This window comes from Oryzias melastigma, linkage group LG2 (genome assembly GCF_002922805.2).
Source record: "Oryzias melastigma strain HK-1 linkage group LG2, ASM292280v2, whole genome shotgun sequence".
Lineage (NCBI taxonomy): Eukaryota > Metazoa > Chordata > Actinopteri > Beloniformes > Adrianichthyidae > Oryzias > Oryzias melastigma.
In genome coordinates, this window is record NC_050513.1 from 57648 (window position 1) to 58945 (window position 1298).

General features: G+C 39.4%; 1 protein-coding gene across 2 annotated transcripts in view; it reads right to left on the bottom strand.

The window, feature by feature from the left end:
* The window catches only part of LOC112159986, a 4620-nt gene extending 3586 nt beyond the window's left edge, over positions 1 to 1034 (bottom strand). Inside the window, exon 1 of one of the 2 annotated variants that reach the window (XM_024294275.2) lies at positions 501 to 1034. The gene's annotated coding sequence lies outside the window, so the exon portion shown is untranslated. The remainder of the gene's footprint in view (positions 1 to 500) is intronic. The other variant, XM_024294274.2, reaches the window with a different exon arrangement.
* Positions 1035 to 1298: the final 264 nt, after the last annotated feature.

A 1298-nucleotide genomic window follows, 5' to 3' on the forward strand; every position in this document is an offset into this window, starting at 1 on the left:
AGGTTTTTTGAGCTCATTTGGTGTTGAGCTAGTATTTTAGCAACATTGTGATCTTCTGTTTGGCATCAAAACGTTCAGCACGCTCATGTAACTTTTCCACAATTAACCTAAATGTCTTTATCATTCATCTTCAGTAAACAGCTTCAACACATTCAGCAACCACATTCATTAAAAAGCATTCACACTTTCATTATCACAGGTGGAGCAATTGTTCTAGTCTATTTGCTGTTCTCATTTCCCTCCTTCCAACGTTTGCCCCGACATATCAAATGTTCTAGCTCCGCTCCTGTCTTTAATAATACATTTTTAGTAAACCATGATTATGTAAAAAAAAACATAAACAATGTATAGAATTAAAATCTGCATGAAAATATGAGATTTAATGAAAATAAAACCCTTCTAGCTATATTCTATAGCAACATTAGCATTGTTAGCTCGAGCATTAGCATAGCTAGCAGGGAACACTTCCCACGTGGTCACAAAGTCCTTCTCAAACTCACAAGGGGCTCCGAGTACAGCGGACGGACAGGCCGAGGACCGTCGAACCTCCCGAACCTCCTTCTCCTCCTCGCCACGCGGCCGACGTGTCGTGACGTCCGTTTGTTTTCCCTCTTCTCGACGCTGGTGATTGATCAATAGTTTGTCCTGATCAGAGGGGGGAGGGGCTCCGCCGGGAATCAGCTCCTCCACCCGACTAAGTTTGTAGCAGCGCAACAAACGTGTCTATATCACGTCTAGCTCCCATCACCATCAAACAACGTACGTTCATCCTTTTGTTTTTTCACTCCTCTGGGGTCTTTTTTTAGCTTAGAAGCCCCTCACTAACGCGACCGTAGCTGTCAATCACCTTTGGGGGCGTTACCAGTGACGTAACTAACGGTGAGAGCCGCCCATAGAAGAGTCTCCAGATTTCTCTCGTTACTTTTTGTTTTAAGCATATATTTTTGGAAATTTTGGAATACCGGGAAGATGATAAAATCTATGTAGTTAATTGATTTTTTCTCTTATCTAAATTTCATATTTATAAATGTAAATACAAATCTGATAAACCATTTTCATCCGTTTTCATTGCTGAGGTAACAAAACATAACAATTGTATTACAATCCTGTGAATATAAAAGCCCGTATGCTATTTACAAAATATGCTGTGGATGATTGTGAACCACCAGGCTTTAGTTTATGTTTATCTTGTGATTTATTCAGTGTGCTCTGAACCTGATCTTGTTTGTTTTCTTTTGTACCATTTAATGTTTTTTTAAATTGACCCTCTTGTTCATTTTAATCATGATGAATCGCAA